The sequence below is a fragment of the Micromys minutus genome (genome assembly GCF_963924665.1).
Source record: "Micromys minutus genome assembly, chromosome: 13".
Classification (NCBI taxonomy): Eukaryota; Metazoa; Chordata; class Mammalia; order Rodentia; family Muridae; genus Micromys; species Micromys minutus.
Genome location: NC_137982.1, coordinates 4,094,314 through 4,114,250, shown reverse-complemented (window position 1 = coordinate 4,114,250; position 19,937 = coordinate 4,094,314). Strand labels below are relative to the sequence as shown.

The 19,937-nt window shown below is 46.5% G+C and overlaps 1 pseudogene across 1 annotated transcript; it reads left to right on the top strand.

Moving 5' to 3' along the window:
- The first annotated feature begins 9,562 nt into the window (after nt 1-9,562).
- Nucleotides 9,563-10,274, top strand: LOC308428801 (aldose reductase-related protein 2-like; annotated as a pseudogene). The gene has a single exon. The product of its transcript is annotated as an aldose reductase-related protein 2-like (transcript).
- The last annotated feature ends 9,663 nt before the right edge of the window (nt 10,275-19,937 follow it).

Sequence of the window (19,937 nt, the reverse complement as noted above, 5' to 3'; positions counted from 1 at the left end):
TGCAAGATCTGAAGCAAATGAAACCCAAGATCAAATGTTCAACCCACTGCTGAGGCTGATCCAGAAGATGCTATTACGAAAGGGGACTCTTACAGTTCCTTCACCCTCTGCAGCCGGCATGTCAGAGTGGCTCCCAGTCCTGTGCTCCCAGCAGCCGGGGGTTTAGAGGTCATCTCCTGAATGGAAGTCACGTGACTTGGGCCTGTCTTTCTGCTTGCTTGAACCAGGCCTGCAGGATTCATTTGGCCTGCAGACTCCACAGCAGGGGCTGATCCGACTTTTCTCTGGACCCTCTGGCTTCTTTAAAAGTTTACACCCAAGAACAGCTGCCTCATAAAAGCTTTTTTTCATTAGTTTCCTGGAAGATGGTATCTTAATTTCCACACGTTTGGGCCTTGGGAGCGCCAGCACCCTTGTACTGATGGTTCCCACACTCTCCGATTAATCGTCTTCAGTCTGCCTTTGTAGCAAGAAGACAGGAAGCAAGCAGGTAGAAATGATGCTTTCTCGGTTGGAGCAACCATTGAAATTCTAACAGCTCCAAGTTTCGGGGAATTGCTGCCCCACAAAAAAAAGAATGGCAAGGGCCCTCAAAGGATGACAGTCAGGGTTCTTTCTAGGAGGATGTCTTAGACTGTGACTGAGAAATCCATTGCAGCGGAGGATGCTGCAGCCTGTGAACCCGATGAAGGAGAGTCTAGAACACCGTGTAACTCTTTGTGTCTTCCTCCAGTGTCCTCAAGGCCTCTTATAAATGGTTGGATAGTCAGGTCACTCGGAGGGTGTGGACAGGGCGTGGAGAGGATGAAGTCACGGAGCCTCAGCTGCTGGGCTGCTGGACACAAAACCAGCTGCCCTGGGGCTCCTTCCACCTCATCAGACCACAGCCACTGAGCCTGGTGCTGGGGAGAGGGAGGGCTTGGGACATCTGCTCAAAGGCAGGTGTCCACACATGACAGTAGAGAGGAAACCAGACTGTGTCTCTACAGGTCATGAAACTAGCAGCAAGACTTACAGGCCCCGATAAAGCCCTCCCACTATCAATCGCATGGCCTTGGGAATGTCCTTTCTCCTTTCTGCCTCAGCCTCCTCATCTGTGAAATGGATTTCATAAAAGTGTGTATTATAAAGTTGTCATGTGGCCACAAAGAGCTAAAACTTAGCACGTGAGTGTTAACGCAGCAGCAGGACATGGGTTCTCCAGAAGCAGGTCAGTTAAGAAAATACTCACGGAGAGAGAGAGGGGGTAGGGGTGGGGTTGGCCCTGCAGGAGCCAGAAGGACCCACTGACTTCATAGACAAGGAATTCCAGACCCTGAGGCCTCTGCAGCCCGCTGGGTTGCCTGCCTAGACCAGACATCTCTGAAGAAGGGGTACAGGCAACACCCTAGCCCAGGCACAAAACTCTGCTATAAGCAGGAGAAAGGACTGACCCCCACAGCGGGTCTGCACTGCCTCCTGGTACCACTGGCTTCTGCAAAATGGGCCAACTTCTGTGCAGCTCTCAGGATGGCCTTGGGACTTAGTTCCAAGTTTGGAGCAGTGTGTATGATGGCCCCACCCAGGCCAGCCTCAGCCACATCATCCCTAGACTGCCCAGATGAGGGGCTGAGCCCTAATTTTGGATCTCTGAACCTGTTCCTCGGGCCAGTTCCTCCAGCATCCGGCCAGATGGCCTTGCCTGGCCTTGCCTGTTGCGTTCAGGGGTCCAGACTGGTATGGTTCATCTGCTGTTTGTCTTGAGGTTCTTTGAGATATTCCTTTTAGCAGAAAATATTCATATTACAGACTATAAATAGTGAGTAGCAGGAACTGGAGAGATGGCTCAGAGATTAAGAGCACTTGCTGCTTTTGCAGAAGACCTGGGTTCGAGTCCCAGAATCCCTGGGGGGAGGAGACTCACAATCATTGTGACTTCAGTATTAGGAAGTCCAATGCCCTCTTCTAAACTCTGTGGACCCTGCACACACTTGGTGCCCACACACACATACCATCAAACACCCTTATCTATAAAATAAAAGTAAATGAATCTTTAAAACAATAGACAGAAGCATCACTGTCTTCTGGAACTTTCTGAAGATGTTTATGTCATCTGTGTCCAGTTGTACATAGATGGGCTGTGTAGAGTTAGGCACAGTGTAGCCAAAACCCTGCCTGTAAAGCTCAGCCCAACTCGGCGTCTGTATACAGAGTAGCTGGTGCACACGAGGTGCCTCTGTGTTGTACAACACCAGGTCAGGGGAGATGCTCAGACTCAGCACCCCTCAGGCTGATAGGAAGGATGGTGGCAGTGGGAGAGAGGAGGCGATTAACAATGTGTGTGCAGGGCTGAGAAGCAGCTCTGTGTACAAAGCCTGCCTGCTCTGCATCAGGCCTTTGGTTCACCAGCACCAAAACTGAGAGGGTTAGGGAGATGCCCAGAGGCTGAGTGTGCACTATTCTTATGAAGGACTTGAATTCAAGTCCCAGCGCCCATCGGCATCAGGCAGTTCTGCTCCAGGGGATCCAATGTCTCTGCCCCCTTCAGGTTCCCATGCTAACATTAACACATGCCTGCACAGAAATACATACATAAAAATACACACATACATATACACATACACACATATATGCATACATACATACATACATACATACATATGTATATACATACATACAATTTTTAAACAAAATTTTTTTAAAGGGGAAGAGAGGTAAAAAGCATGCAACTCCTCACCTGGTGCATCTGCAGAGTATTAAGGACAAGGACTAAACAATTCCATGTGACCAGTCTCTACAGAGCACAGGTCTCGGCATCCTCAGTGTCCACCCCAGCTGAGTGGCTTAGTAGGTGATGGTGCTTGATCTTGGGAAATATAACTGAGCCAAGAAAGAAAAGAGGGCAACTGGAGTGCACACGTGGACCTCAAAAACAGAAGGCAGACAGACACAAAAGACTACTACTGTTAATGGCATTTTCATGTAAAGTTCAAAGCAGGAAAGTGTAGAGACAGTGGCTGCAAAGGACTGAACTGACCCTGAAATGCTGCATTGCTGACTAAGGATGAAGTCTACCATTGTCCAGGTAGCTTTCTGGGCTTGGCGAAAAATGGGGGACTCCCTTTCCCAGAAAGGCTTCACCTTTTCTGACCTTGTCTTGAGAGTTCGAAACCTCCATAAACTCCGCCTTCGAAATGTCGAATAGCCTTAGTTAGGTTGCAGGTTCAGCTTCTGTGAACAGGAGCAGCTAGCGCCCGAGATTCCTGGAATGCCTCCCCATGCTAAGGAGGCATCACAGTACCTTAACCTTCAGCCAATGACCTTTGCTCACCCTGGATATTCCTACTCCCTAACCCAAAACTATACAACCCTTGACTCACCCCGAGTAAAGTTATCTGTCTCCCCGAAGCTGATCCGAGACTGTGTTGTCATTTCTGTTCATGCTCAGAGGCCGTCTGAAACCCTAATCGTCGGCTCTGTCCCCTTTGTCATCGTAGGCCAGTGACCAACAATGCCATGGAGAAGAGAGAGACCCACGGGAGAAGGGGCACTGGCAGGTATCAGGTGAGGGGGGTTCTCAGTCCATTTCTGTTGCCCTGATTAAAGCATCCTAACAGACATCCTGGGAGAGAAAGTTTATAATCCAGGGTCACAGGCCGTCATTTCAGGGAAGTCAAGGCAGAAACCTGTGGCAGCTCATCACATCTACAGTTGAGAGCAGAGAGAAATGACTGCACGTGTGCCTACTGCTCGGCTCACCATCTCTACACTGCTTTAAGTTTTTAAAAGAACTTTTGACTTTGATTATGTGTATGTGTGGTGGTAAAGATTGTGCCTGTGAGTGTCCACAGAGGCCAGAAAAGAGCATCGGATTTCCTCGAACTAGAGTTACAGGTGGTTGTGGGCACCTGACCTGGGTTCTGGGAATCAAACTCGGGTCCTCTGCAAATGTTCTTAATCTCTCCAGTCCTATCACCTTCTACTACTATGCCATCTAGGGTACAGTGCCCAGCAGTGTCCCTGCAGTGGCCTGGGTCTTTCCGGATCATAGTCATGACAATCCCCTCCACTGCTGCCCCTGCCTCCAGGCATTCCTACTGGCCAACCTAGACAGTCTCTCACAGGGACTCTCTCCCCAGGTGATTGTGCCATGCTGACAATTAGAATCAACTGGCATGGGGCTCCAGGGCAAGGTTACTTGGTTGATGAAAATGTTTGGGACCAGAGAGTGGCAAGGACTACAGAGAGTTGAGAATGTGCTCAGCGCCCTGGGAATGTTCCATTTGTTTGAGCACGTTTCTCTGTGAATCCCAGGCTAGCTTGGAATTCTCTATGTAGCTGAGGCTGACTTCAAACTTGTAGCCCTGCTGCCTCAGCCTTCCTAGTGCTGGGATTGCAAGTGTGAGCCACCCCACTCAGCTTCCAGAATTATTTGGAAGGGGAGGGAAAGAGAAGACAGCAGAAAGATGAGAAAGAGAGCGAGATGGGGAGAGAGAGAAGAGAGAGACCAGAGGACCCCTGATTTCTCTGATAAAGATATTTTAACATAGTCTTGACCACACGGGTTAAAAGAAAGAGAAGCACTCAGAAGTAAGACCCAAATGCATGCTCCTCAGAGAAGAGTCAGAGAGTAAGACGGACCTGAGTGTGGGTGAGTGCTCCCCAAGTGAAATTCCTGATCCACTGGCTCAGCCTTATCCATAAATAGTGTCTGGTGGCTCTCAAAGAATAGCTTTGGAAAACCTTTCTCCTTCATTGTCTCTCTTTTTTAAAAGATTTATTGATTCATTTAATATATATAGGTACACTGTTGCTGTCTTCAGACACACCAGAACAGGGCATCAGATCTTATTTCAGATGGTTGTGAGCCATCATATGGTTGCTGGGAATTGAACTTAGAACCTCTGGAAGAGCAGTCAGTGCACTTCACCACTGAGCCATCTCTCCAGCCCCCCTGTTTCTTTTGATAGGTGACATTATAGGAGGCTTTGGAGGTGCCGTAGATGGAATTACAATCCTATAAAGTAAAACCAGAAGCCAGTGGTGATATAGGGTGTGTCATTTGTCTGTAAGTGGATTTTCTTGTGAGTTCCTAGAATGCTTAGGAGTTGTGTTCTGTTCTGGAAGTTTTGCATCTTTGCTGGTGTGAGGTTTCATCCAGTAGTGGTGAGGGGGCCCCACTGCTATTCTTTGTCCTGCAAGTTTTCCCTTTCTGTCTCTCTTCAGCAGAACTGGGAGTGGTGGGGACAGAGGCTGCCGATCTTGTCTTTTGAAAAAACAAAGAATGAAGCAGGCCCACAAGCTACCCCACTATGTGCCCACCCTGACCCAATTCCCTTACCCTCCCCTACCCCACTATGTGCCTACCCCGACCCAATTCCCTTACCCTCCCCGTTCTCCAGCAGACCACACTTATGATGTATCCATATGACAGACATCATGATAGTCCCCAAAGATGTCTTAATTCTAGAAGCCCATGGACATGTCACATATTGCAACAAAGGAAATTCTGAGGATGTGTATTTGTGAGCTCCAAATTGGCCTGTTTTGAGACAGAGTCTCGTTACACATCTCTGACTGTCTTTAAACTAAGTATGTAGACCAGGCTGGCATCAAACTCACAGACATCTACCTGCCTCTGCGCCCAAGTGCTGGGATTAAAGAGGACCACCACTAAGCTAGACTTAACTTGTTACTTTTTAATTCAGTCTGGTCCAAGTTCTTAGGACATGAGTAGAATGTAACCAAATTCTTTGCCAGAAAGTATCAAACACAGTCCAGTCATCAGTTCTTGGTAGACCCCTTGTTCACCCCTGAAACCTCACCGGCAGGACCTCCACTATTGTCCACATCTCTCTTGGCATCACGCACTTCCAAGATCCCACCCAAGTGGCCTCTGCTTATAGCAGCCTGAAGCTTCAAACGTTTCCCATTGCTTCCACAAACCAGTTCCAACAACCTAAGAACAACAGATTTAACAGAGCCATGACCCCACTCCTGGGTGCCAGGTTTCTGTCTAAGTTACTTTTCCTGTTGCTCTAATAGACACAAAGACCTGACACAAAGATGCAAAGACCTTAAGGCTTTGCAGCTCAAGACTGCAGCTCCTCGTGTTGGGCAAGGCCTGGCAGTAAGGTCCTGAGGATGGTGTCTGCAGTCGGGAAGCTGAGGGAGATGAACATTGGTGACTTCTTTGGAGAGTCAGTTGTGTTGGATGGTGTTTTGCTGAGGCAGACGCACATGAAAGGATGAATGATGATAGATATTTTTTTAACTGGGGGCTGGAGAGGTGGCTAAGTGGTTAGAGCACTGGCTGCTCTTCCAGAGGTTCTCAATTTAAATCCCAGCAACCACATGGTAGCTCACAACCGTCTGTGATGGGATCTGATGCCCTCTTCTGGTGTGTCTGAAGACAGCTACACTGTACTCATATATGTAAAGTAAATATAAATAAATAAATAAATAAATAAACCACGAACCAAGTGTACTCATAATAAGTAAATAAACAAATAAATAAATATTTTTTAAAAGATTCTTTACTAACAGCACAGAGGTATTGGTTCGCCTTACACTGCATAGCTGAGTTCCATTTGTCATGTCTCCATAGAGAGAAACACACCAAAAACTTCTAGTGCTGTTCTGGTGGCTTCTTGCTGCTTCTGCAGACTCCGGCTGATTGGCAGAGTAGTGTCAGCCAAAACAGACTCACATGGAGTTCTGCTAAGACGGATGACTTAATAGCCAGTGATGGAGGCTTGCTTGCATGGCCAGCTTTGTGATGTTTCTTACATCTTCACTGATCTTCACTCCATTGAAAGAAGCATGGCAAAGAACTGCTCCTGGCGTCCCTGCTGGTCCTGGTCCCTCCTGGGCAACACAGAGATTTGCTCCAAAAAACAATTTCTTAATAGGTCCACTTCCCCCATATCCTATAATACGTTTCTTTCCCTCTACCTCTGATGGGTGGTGAGCTAGAAGGGAGGTTAAAGCATTTAAGAACACTTATTAAAAATAAGGCCTGAAAAAAATCTAAGTTTCTACCCCACAGCACTGTAGGGTTATACAATGTACATAGAGCTAGCACATAGTGAGTCTCCATCCACACTGTCAGTACAATGTGTGTGGAGCTAGCACATAGTGAGTCTCCATCCACACTGTCAGTATAATGTATGTGAAGCTAGCACACTGTGAGTCTCCATCCACACTGTCAGTATAATGTATGTGAAGCTAGCACATAGTGAGACTTCATCTACACTGTCAGTATAATGTGTGTAAAGCTAGCACATAGTGAGTCTCCATCCACACTGTCAGTATAATGTATGTGAAGCTAGCACACAGTGAGTCTCCATCCACACTGTCAGTATAATGTATGTGAAGCTAGCACATAGTGAGTCTCCATCCACACTGTCAGTATAATGTATGTGAAGCTAGCACATAGTGAGTCTCCATCCACACCGTCAGTATAATGTGTGTGAAGCTAGCACATAGTGAGGCTCCATCCACACTGTCAGCAGGAAGCTGCTGAGATTTTCTCTTCCAGCAGATGCTACAGCAGGCTCCAGCAAGCCTCTGGTCCTCATACCATTGAAGGGCCTCAGGCCCTACCTGTCTCTCCTGTTTGCTGAGCCAGGGACTGAACTAGGGTCTCATGTGTGCTCAGCAAACACCCTTCCCCTGTGATATACCACCAGCCCTCCTCTTGCTTTTTATTTGGAGACAGGGTCTCAGTGAATTCCCAGCTGGACCCTTGAACTCACTGGATAACCCAAGTTAGGCTTGAACTTGGGATTCTCCTGCCTCAGTTTCCCAGTGCTGGGATGACAAGTCTGTAACCCCAGTCCTGGCTTCTCTCCTCTCTTTATTCCCCTTTATTCCCTGCTCAAGTTTTAGTTTTTCTGACTCCAGGGTGGTTAATTTGCTGTTTTATTTTTCTTAAAAAAAAGAAGGATAAAACAAAAATCTTTTTATCACTTAGTTTAAAAGAATACTCATAACAAAATTTGCCCTTCTAACCACTTGAGAGTGTGAGTCTGGGGTGTTGAACACACTGAGCGTGTACATGACTATCGCCACCGTCTACACCACGTCCACAGTCGGCTGTACTTATTTCCTGTGAGCTACTCCTACTCCCCAGACGGTCACACAGATGGATACCTGAGTTTAAATGATCCGACCTAAGTTCAGACCATTGAAGCTGAGTTGTTGCAGACACTTAGCACTCCTGCACACCGCGGGAGCACCGAGGCCCCTTGGCAGGCTCAGCACATCCTTCTTGCTCGATCTTGGCAGGAAAGCATCTCTTTCCATGGATGCTTCGAACCTTCTCAGGCTCCCCTGTGTCAGCCACAAGTGTGGATCCTTGTTTCCCTGGGTTACCATAAAGTGTTGACTGTATGGACCAACTCTAGGCAACGTGAATAATGAGTTTCAGAAGAGCCAGCCAGGGCTGTGTGCCAGCATCACGGAAGGGCTCCCAGGATCACGGTGACCCACAGGGTGTTGTAGACCTGGAGCAGCCAGAGGGGACCTCTGTGGAGCTAGCTCTCTTGAGGGTAGCAGGTCTGCCCTTTGCCCTCTGCACCCAGGCAGTCTCCTGCCTCCTCTTCCCTTACCTTCCTGGTGCTGTCTCTGCCAGAAGCTGAGTGGAAACATCTGAACAGCTCTGGCTGCCTCTTCAGGCTGAGATTCAAACAATTTCATCCTTGACCCAGATCCAGGTTGCTGTTTGTCTGTGTGCCTTGAGCTGCCGTTCCCAGCAGCTCTGTGGCGAGAGGCCTCGGATAAAAGGCAGATCATCCTGGCCCATTCCAGCAGCCCACAGGCACTCAAGGTAGCTCTTGAGGAGGAGGAGGAGGAGCAGGAGGAAACAGACCAGCCCCCACCCCTGCACCCTATCACCACTGGACCCACTATTGATGCTATCTTTTAGTTGTGACCAGTTATCACACCAGGCCAAGAGGAGGCACTACCTACTGTCACTTTACCAGAGCAGGCCACTTAGAGTTTGGGGCCTGCATGAAAGAGGGAGGCTTCTCGCAGACCAGTGCTTAGGTACAGGGCAATGGAGCTGGGCTGGGCCACACGGGTCCCCAGCATCTCAGCACAACTGTGGCAAGGTGGCTCCAAGTTTCAATCCTTTGCTGGCCCCAGACTCAGTGTCAGGACTACTCTGGCTCTGCTCTGAGGTCATATAAGGAAGGCATGCTGCCTGACACTTTAGAGACTTTCCTGTGGCCCAACAGCTTGAGAAAACCTCTTCTGTCAGCTGATGGCTTGGTGGCTCCATGACAGCCGTCCATATCCAGGCCTGGCTCCTGAGCCTATACCACCTCGCCTGCCCTCCTTGGAAGAAGGCTAGATTTGAATCCGGAACAGCCTTGGAGCTGACAAGCAGGGGACAGAGAAACATGGAAAAGACACTAGGATACCAGTCCACCACTTGGTGATCCTCAGAAAAGCCACAGCTGTGGGGAAAGGGAGAGAGAGCAGCCACCGCAGACTGTGACACGGAGCTCTCAGCCAGTAAACAGAAATCACATTCATTCCCTCCAGGAACCATGTTCAAGTGACTACGGGCATTCAAATGGAGGCTGCACATCACCAATGTGAGAGATGGGGGAGGGGAGCTGAGGGTGCAGTTACAAAGGAAGAAACAGAATGGGACCTTTATCTTATTCTCTGGTCACAGAAACTTCATCCGGGAAAGAACTTATTCCCCAAACATGATCAAAGCCATACCCTCACCAGTAGAACACCATTCTCGGAAGCCTGGGAGGGCATGGAGGAACTGGTGGACCAGGGGCTGGTGAAAGCTCTGCGTGTCTCCAACTTCAACCACTTCCAGGTCGAAGGGCTCCTGAACAAGCCTAGACTGAAACACAAGCCTGTGACCAGCCAGGTCAAGTGTCACCCCTACCTCACCCAGGAAAACCTGATCCAGTACCGTCACACCAAAGGCATCACCATCACAACCCACAGTCTCCTGGGCTCCCCAGACAGGCCTAGTGCCAGGCCAGTGGATCCTTCACTATTAGAGTACCCCAAATTAAAGAGATTGTCTCAAAGCACGTGAAAACCTCAGCCCAGATTCTGATTCGGTTCCACATCCAAAGAAATGTGGTGATGATCCCAAAGTCTGTGACGCCAGTGTGCATACACAAGAACACTCAGGTCTTTGATTTCAGTTGAGTGACAAGAGGATGGCCACTGTCCTTAGCTTCAACAGAACCTGGAGGGCCTGCCTGCTGCCTGAGACAGGCAACATGGAAGAGTATCGCTATGACACAGAATACTGAAACTGCGTCAGCTCACGCGGCTTCCTCTTTGCTGATGCATACCTGACTCCTGGAGTCCTGTTTAGTCCCAGCCTACCTGACAGCATGCTGCAGGCAAGGCTGTGTTTAAATCCCTACACTGAACCAGGAACAGACTGTCACAAGCAAATGTGACTCGGAGAAGCAAATGGATGTCTCCTTCACTAATTTGATCTGACCAAACATTTGTCAAAAACCAGGAACTCTGGTAATTTGGGGGTATGCAGATAAAACAATAAAGAATCATAACATTAACAAACAGCCAAAACAACAACAACAAAAAAAAAACAACCTCATTCTAGCTCCCTGAAAGCCAGTCTTCTGTTTGCCTTCAGAACAAGATGTAGAACTCTCAGCTCCTCCTGTACCATGCCTGCCTGGATGCTGCCCTGCTCCTGCCTTGATGATAATGGACTGAGCCTCTGAACCTGTAAGCCAGCCCCAACTAAATGTTGTCCTTATAAGACTTGCCTTGGTCATGGTGTCTGTTCACAGAGGTAAAACTTTAACAAAGACAGCCCTCCAGGCTCAGATCTGAAGTGGGGGGTGGGGAGGCCACCTCTAGATGCTGAGCACAGCTTTATGCAAAAGGTCTGTTGCAAGGAACTGAGCTTCCTCTGCCCAGATGCCACCTTCCTGAACAGCTAGCCACTGCATGAAGAGAGCCCTAAAAACTCTTGTGTCCTCTGTTGAATTTTGGCCACTGGCAGAGGAGAGCCAAGCACTGAGATTTTGATTTTGATCTTGGGTGTTCGGTATTTGAAAGGTTTCTTCATAAAAAGATGGGACTCAGAGCTGGTGGCTCAGGACTTAGCTGAGGCTGAAGGATTGAAAGCTCAGGGGTATCCTGGGCTACAGAGTCAGTTCAGTCTGGCCAGCCTGGCCAAGACTTATCTCAAAAAACAACAACAACAACAAACAAACAAACCAAAAAAAAAAAAAAAAAAAAAGGAAAAGGAGGGCTGGAGGCACGCAGTTCAGTGGTACAGTGCATTGTAACATGGGCAAGAACCCAGGCTCAGCCCCAGTACCTCAAATAAATAAAAATAAAAGTAAATGAATGAAGGAGTGAGTGAAGAGGAAACTTAAGGAGGGAGAAAGGGAAATGAGACCCAGTTTGGAGAAAATGGACTCAGGGTCTGGCTGCCTGAGCCCCAGGGCTCTGCAGCTTCTGGACCTGGCCAAGTGTTCAGCTCTCGGAAGCCCAGACCCAGATCTTGGGCTTCACAGAAGTAAAATAATAATAAAAGAGATTTTTGAGAAAAAAAGAAAAGAAAACATTTGGGGCAATACCAAGCTATATTAACCATGTTGCCACTTGTTTTATGGCTTAGCTTTGTTTCTATTTGAAATTACATAAGTGTGGGAGGCTCTTGTATGGGGCTCCCGGCAATATCTGTCAGTCTGTGGGCCAAAGGCACCAAGCAGAGCAGAGAAATGTGTCCTGAACATTCTATGCACACACACAATGTCATACAAATGAAAAGACAGATATATCCTGGGCCCTGACTGTGTGGGCAGAGATCCCACCATCCACACACCCTATTACACACACCTCATGCCACAGATGCTGAGGTCCAGCTCTGGGAGTCAAGACCCAGGTTACCCCATGCTGCAGATGCTGAAACAGTTCTGAGAGCCAGGTACTTCTCAGCCTAATCTGGGCCTTACTATATCAACATGGCCTCAGACCTGGAAAAGCCAGAATTAAGAGGAAGGGACAAGGTAATGAAGGGACCTCAAAGACCACCAAATGTCATGCCCTTCTGAAGACAGACAGAACCTGTGTCTCACATTTCCTGGGGGTGTGGGCATTTTTAAGTCCCCAGACAGTGCATTAGTCACCTATCACAGATGCTATGATAAAACACCATGATCTAGGCACTTATAGAAGGAAAGGTTTATTTGGGCTTACGGTACCAGAGAGAGAGTCCATCATGGTAGGGAGCACAGCAGCAGGCAGCTGGAACAGGAAGTCACATCTTGAACCACAAACAAAAAGCAGAGAAAACAATCTATAAGTGGTGTGGTTATAAAATTCTGAACGCTGTTCCCTGACTCACTTCTGCCAACAAAGCTGTACCTCCTAAACCTCCGCAACAGCACCACCATCTGGAGACTAGTGAAAACACATTCTATCCATTTCAGGGAAAATAAAGCCAACGTGTTTTCTTATTAATAAGTAAAGCACAAAAAAGACACTTTGAACATAGCCTGGCAGATGAGGGAGCTATATTAGACTTTAGGAAGCTCATACACGTATAGACTATTACTGTATTCATCGTCACTGTAGTCCCATAAGGCAAAGATCCACTTAAGAGCTGAGGAAATGGAGGCACAGAAACCTGAAACTCATAGCTGACTCTGGGACACCACCCCCACCTGATGCTCTCTGGAGTTTGGCGTACATATACCCGCTTCTTCCCGAAGCCTCACACACCACATCCTGGTTTTTGCTATTTGTTCTTTCTGGGGCTTTGCTTTCACACAGGACACAGCCAGCCACAGCCTGAAACTTCCAGTTGTGTGCACCTACCACCAGATGAGCTGCTTCATTCACTCCCAGCAGGCAGGAGAAAGATGGCTCCATGACAGGGTAGGAGCTTTCTTTTGTGGCTCCTACTTAGCAACACCCAGCATCCTGGATGCAGCCAGAGCCCCTAGCATAGCCGTGCACCACAGTGGCCACTCACTTCAGCCCCGTTTGCACCTAGGACAGCAGCCAACTCTATGCTTCTACTGGTCCTGCTCTCTTCCTGCACATGGGCCCCAGATCCTATGACTGAGGCCCCATTCTGGGCTTAGAGACAACATTTCCATGCAGGCTAGAGCAGCCAGGGCCCCCTCCTCATTAGCTGAGGGCTCCCAGTTGAGCTGTCACTGGTGGCCAGACGCCAACTCCCCCAGGCCTGAACTGTGATGACATCATCCTGGCCTGCGAGGCAGTTAAGTAGAAGCAGATGTCAGCCTCTGTCCTGGGCCAGGGCACCCTAGGAAACTTCTGGGAACAGTCAGCCCATCATGATCACCTAGCATCCACAGAGTGGGCCCAAGGTGATCAAAGGTATCGGGACGGCAGTCGTCAACATGGAGCCTAGAGCCTGCTAGGTCCTAGAGATGTCTAATGAAAGGCTGTCCCGAGTTTATGTCCACTTAGAACTCAGAATGGGGCACTATTTCGAAAGAGGCTTTGCAGATGTGAAGGTGCAGGGCATGACCTGATAAGCCCTGGACCCAAAGACAGATTTTGCTAGGAGGAGGGGAAGACCAGAGGCTTTGAAGCCAGAAGAAGATGGAATTTTGAGCGATGATCTACAAGCCAGCCATGCCTGGGAACCCAAAAAGGGGGAGGGCCGAGACAGGAGTCCCCTCCCCGTTTTTGAAAAGTAGAAGAGGTGCATGGTGGGGGGTGGGGCACTTGATGTTAAATCTCACTTGATGTTAGATTGCTCCAAAGCTTGAAGAAAATTCTAACTGTGTTAAGCCCCCTGGGTTCACTGTCTTCTGTCCCAGCAGTCCTAGGCAGCTTACACATTAAGATGAAGATATATGTCATGACACCTCAGTGGAGCCTCAAAGGTCCTATCGATAGGTGCTGGGATGGCTCAGTGGGTAAGGGTGCCTGCTGCCATGCATGAAACCCTGAATTTGATCCCTGGGACCCACACAGTAGAAAGATATAACCAGACTCAGCAAGGTAATCCTGACTTCTCTAACCATACAATGGCATCCATGGATGGGTACATATGCGCATGTGTGCACAGGTACATACGAATAGATAGATGATAGATAGATAGATAGATAGATAGATAGATAGATAGATAGATAGATGATAGATAGATAGATGATAGATAGGTGATAGATAGATAGATAGATAGATAGATAGATAGATAGATAGATAGATAGACAGACAGACAGACAGACAGGTAGATAGATAGATAGATAGATAGATAGATAGATAGATAGATAGATAGATAGATAGATAGACAGACAGACAGGTAGATAGATAGATAGATAGATAGATAGATAGATAGATAGATAGATAGACAGACAGACAGACAGACAGACAGATAGATAGACAGACAGACAGACAGACAGATAGAATGATAGATAAATGTTTAAAACTAAAATGGTTAGCATCAGGTCACAACTGAACATAATCTCATAAGACAGAAAATTTTACAAAATGGAAAAGAAGAAAAAAGAAACATAGACCTGCTACGTAGCAAATCAACTGAGGTGGATATGCACCAGTGATTATATTAAATTTAAAGAGTAAACACGGTCTGACAGATTTGGGCAGGAGAAACTCAAACACCAATTTTTACAGGAAGCACCCAAAACAGAAGCGTCTGCAGACAGGAAGCAGAACGTACAGAAGACTCGAGATGCAGAGAGTGGACACTGGGTACCGGGCACCGGATGCTGTGTCACGACCCTGGAATTCCAGCACTTGGGAAGCTGTGTTGATTACTTTATTGTGGCTTTGATAAAATATCCTGACAGAGGCAACTTAAGGGAGAGATGCTTTATTTTAGCTCACAGTCTACCACGGAGGGAAGGCACAGCATGAGGAACTGAGACAGCTGGTCACGTGGCATTACATTGAACATTGATGAGCACCTGCATTGAGCTCACTTTCTCCTTTTGTACAATGTAGGGTCCCAGCAGAGGGAATGGAGCTACCCACAGTGGACTGGGTGGATCTTCCCACCTCAGTTCACCTAAACAAGATCATCCCCTCCGAGGTGATTCACTACCCAGGTGATTCTAGACATCACATCGACATTGAGATTGCCCATCCCAGAGGCTGAGGCAAGAGGATGGCTGGTTCCAGGGCAGCCAGGGATGTGTAGTAAGAGTCCAGCTTTAAAACAAACAAACAAAACAGAGCAATGTGTGAAAGGGGTCCCAAGTAAAATATGCCTTAAAACAAAATGCACACATACTTCGTCCTTCATGCTAAGACAAATTCACCCAAAAAAGCAAACAAAAGCAATCTGTGTAAACTTCAGGCATCCTCAAAATCAAATGTAAAATCCCAAAGCTCTTTACTCCCAGGAGAGTTCATGGAGCAGAATGCCAGACAAGAAGTCTGCAGGAAATGAGGAACAGCCAGACTTGGTGGCTCTGTGTCTGTGGCCCTTTTTACTATGGCTCCTAGTGGCTGTGGTCCCTGATAGTTATAGCCCCCATAGCTTTGCCCCTCCCCCAGTGGTTGTGGCCTCCTGTAATTAAGGTCCTGGTGGGTAGGGCCCTTGGTGGCTGCAGGCTGCTTGGTTCTCCAAAGGTCATGTGGAAGCTTTGGTGGCTGACTCTGCCCCAAGATAAAGCAATCGCAAACATCTCAAGCAACTAAAATAAACAGGGCATGCTTTCTGACCTCAACTTAAGATGAAGAGGAGGCCCCTAGAGTTGGAGTTCACACACACTGCGACACAGCTTGCTTTTAAGAAAACCACAATGAAAATTCAAGTTCAGTCTTAAGAAAGACTGTGCCTAGGAATATTCCATATGTAAAACACTTTATGTCAAACCCTGGGCAAGGCAGACTGCTGAGTACTACTGGGGGATGCTACCAGGTAAAAGGGAGGTTGGAATTGACCAAGGTTGAGTCCAGATCTGAGAAGGTGAGAGAAGCCAGGCCTGGAGTACAGCACTGTGTTCCCTGATGCTCAGGAGCCTGAGGTGGGACCTTCTCAGCTTTACACACTGACTCAACAAAGGGGTTGGGCAGGGCCTGAAGAGAAGACTCAGCAGTTAAGACCATGTACTGCTCTTGCACAGCGTCAAAGTTCATTTCTACTACCCACATCTGGTGGCTCACAATCACCTGCAATCCAAAGCCATCCAATGCCTCTAGCTTCCAAGGATGCATGAACACACACACACACATACAGTCATACTCACATACACACACTCATACTCATGTTTACACACATATTCACACATACATATACACACACACCACATATACACATACACATATACATACATAACACATACACACATGCACACATACACACACCACATACACACATGCACACATACACGCACCACATACACATATACATACACACACACCACATACACACATGTACACTCATACTCACACACTCTACATACATACATGCACACTTATACCACATACATGCATGCACACACACACCACATACACACATGCACACATACACATACACTTATACTCACATACACACATATTTACATTCACACATACATTCTCACACACACACATTCTCTCTCTTGATATCATATGCTACATACACTCATGCTCAGACACATACATATTTATAAATACACAAACTAAGTATATTTTAAAAAAGAATAAAATCTAAAGTGAGGAGACACAAATAACAAAATTATACGCCCTGACAAGACTAATGAGAAAAAAAATAACAGTGGTCATGAATCACTTAACCATGAATAAGGAAACAGAAAAACCACTGTGCATATTATAATAAGATATTATAAATGAGGTGACATCATGGAATGTGTGCTAATAAATTTAAATGTTCAACAAATGGACTCATTCCTAGACTGACTCAAGAAGGAAAGATCTAGATGGTTCCATAATCGTCTGAGAAACTGAATCATCAGCCAAGAATCCTTCCACAGTTGAAACCTCAGGGATGAGAAGAATCACAGCAGCCGTCCTTCATAAATAATCAGAGAGGAGGGGCTGCTACCCACCATGTAACAGGCATGACAAGAGCAACACGGCTGATTTCCCAGGGAACACAAGTCCACGTGGAATGTAATCAGCTAAGACCAGCCACATACAGTTTAACACACCGTGGCCATGATGGGATTAACTAAGGAATGTAAAGCTGGATGATTTAACTTTCTAAAGGCAGGTTGCTATCTGCTATGTTGACAGCTATAGATAAAAAACACAGGCCCAATCCTGGGGGGGGGGGGGGATTCCATGGAGAAAGCATTTGCTGTGCCCCAACACCCATGTAGAAGCCAGGAATGACAGTACAGTACCTGTAACCAGAGCTTCAGAGAAACCTCCTGCCCAGCTGAATAGGTGAACACCAGGTATCTCAATAGATAGATAGATACATAGATAGATAGATAGATAGATAGATAGATAGATAGATAGATAGATAGATACGTACATACATACATACATAATGATAGATTGATAGATAGATGATAGATAAATAGATACATAGGTATATAGATAGATGATAGATAGATGGATAGATAGATAATAATTGATAAATAAATAAAGATAGAGAATGATAAAGATTTGATGTTGACCTCTGTCCCCCCTAATGTGCACATATACTATGCATAAACATACATGAGCATAACCCCCTTACACACACAGATGAGAGAGCTTTTCTCTGTGTGTGAAAAGGATTATCTAGATTTAACATGTATTTAATGTGATTTCTTTTACAGCCAGTGAGGCAACTCAGCAGGTGACTTGAATTCAACTCCCAGAACACATGAAAAGATGAAAGGCAAAACCTTCACAAACTTGTCCTGTGACTGCCGTGTGTGTGTACACCATGTACCTGAGTACCCCACACTTAAAATAGAAATTAGACATTTTTAAATGAAAAGTTTCTTTAATAACACACACAGAACAGAATGAAAGCCTTCCTTTAGCCCAATACAGTGCTTATCAAACCTCTTCTGCAAGGTCCTGCTTACTAATGAGACTTTGAAATAGTCACCAACAGTCACCACATGTGATACTGTGACACATAGATCTTATGGGGTGTCTAAGGAAAGCGGGAAGTTAGTTTAGCAGAGCAGTAGGACGATGTACCAAATTTAATGCACATAATTTAGCTAAATCTCCATATAATAGCAACATATTTATGAATTGAAAAAGAAAAATATAGGAGCATCAACAAAAGAAGTGCAGAAGAATACATTAGCCAATGACATGCTTAGGAAGAAACTTGGAAAATATGACAAGCCTCTGACTGCATATGCAGAATATATAAATATACCATACTATGTTTTAATAGCTTGGAGGAGTCCATATTATAAACATGTGAATTATTCCCTAAAGAGTAGACAGATTGAGATTGGTCACCTGTGGAAGATGCCCTAGTTTCATTTCTGTTGCTGTGACAGAAAGCCCTGACGGAAAGCAACTTATGGGAGAAAGGGTTGATTTCAGCTGGTGGTTCTAGATCATAGTCCATTAGTGTGCGGAAGTCAGGGCAGGAACTCAGTAGCTTTGTCACAACGTACAGCTGAGATAAGCGAATGTGTACGTGCTCACCCTTTCGCATGTTTGTGATCAGCCTGATTTTTCTACTTTTATGTAGCTCAGGAAACTCTACCTAGAGGATGGAGCCACCCACAGTGGACTGGCTCTTCCTACATCAATTAAAGCAAACAAGACTCCCTCACAGACCTTCATGAAGGTCAACCTGATGTAGAAAATCCCTCATTATGCCTTTCTTCCCAGGTGATTTTAGGCTTTGTCAGTACAGAATAAATCACAATCACACCAGGTGATTATAAGGTCAGACATCAAGCTAACTTCTATTTGAAGACATGAAAGATAAAAGAGTATATGCTTCCTTCTAGTTTATTCTAGATGAAGAATAAACTCTGGTAACTATGGAGGTATAAAACCGGAGCAGGAACAAATGAAACTCCAAAGAAACAAAATAGAAAACTCAAGAAGAGAAACAATATTCCCCAGGCACACCACTTGGCTCAGTAGGAGAGAGACACCATGACAGTCCTGTCAATAACTGACCACTCACCAATGCATGCCAGGAGAAACCAGTACCCTATCTGGCACAGGATATGAAAATTAATTCCAGGTGGCCCTGTGGTGTTAAGATGGTGACTTAGAAAATCGCCTGCTCTTCTCAAGCAAGAAACCATGAGCTGGCAATGTCAAAAGAACCATGAGGAAAATTAAGGCCGAGACCAGGGACCGAGACGGGATGATAGACATAACTGGCTTAGGCCACAGCATGTGTCTGGAGATTGGGGATGCTCACAGAGGCCCGAAGAGGAGATGGCATCCCTGGAGGTAGAGTTACAGGCAGTTGTGAACTGCCCTGTGTGGGTGTCCTGCCTAGAGAACCAAGCTCAGGTCCAGAAAAGAGCAGCATTTAACCACTGAGCCACCTCTCCAGCCCCCACTATTTATATATTTGAGGACAGGGTCTCTCATGCCTCCCAGGCTACCTTCAAACTCACTGTGTAGCTGAAGCTGGCCTTGAACTCCTGTTCCTCCCAAGTTGCTGGGGCTACAGGCATGTGACCCCATACATAGCGTATGTAGTACTTGGGATGGAGCTCAGGGCTTTGTGTAGCTAGCCAAGGGGTCTACCAACTTAGCTTTATCTCCAGCCCAATACTTTTGGAAGGAAAATGTAGCAATATAAAAATGAGTAATAATTGAACAATGGCCTTGTCAAACCAAACTCTATAAAACACACACACACACACACACACACACACACACACACACACCCTTCAGATAGGACATCACACTGAGCAAAGAAACTTTCAGTTCAAACTACAGGGTTCTAATATACACCACTAGGTTGACAACAATAAATACTGATTCAGTTGGAGTTCAGGGCTGCAGGAGATCTCTCTCACTGGTGGTAGAACACTGGACACACTGGGAAC